Source organism: Stegastes partitus, unplaced genomic scaffold, assembly GCF_000690725.1.
Source record: "Stegastes partitus isolate 25-593 unplaced genomic scaffold, Stegastes_partitus-1.0.2 Scaffold1744, whole genome shotgun sequence".
NCBI classification, from domain to species: domain Eukaryota; kingdom Metazoa; phylum Chordata; class Actinopteri; family Pomacentridae; genus Stegastes; species Stegastes partitus.
In genome coordinates, this window is record NW_007579475.1 from 87,075 (window position 1) to 87,342 (window position 268).

A 268-nucleotide genomic window follows, 5' to 3' on the forward strand; every position below is an offset into this window, starting at 1 on the left:
GTAACCGCAACAATACTTAACAACATAACACAACAATACACAACATAGTACCTGTAGATGGAAAATCCTTTAAAATACAACATAACATTTAACAGTAAGTTGAAATAAGAAGCTGAATTAAAGAGAAAAATAAAAGTGAAATAATGTGAAAAGACAGAATATGAAAACAAAAAGCAAAATTAAAGAAAGTAAAAAGAGTGGAATAGCATAAAACTACAACAGAATGGAATTTGATAAATATATTTAGAGTAAAATACAAATGACGTAA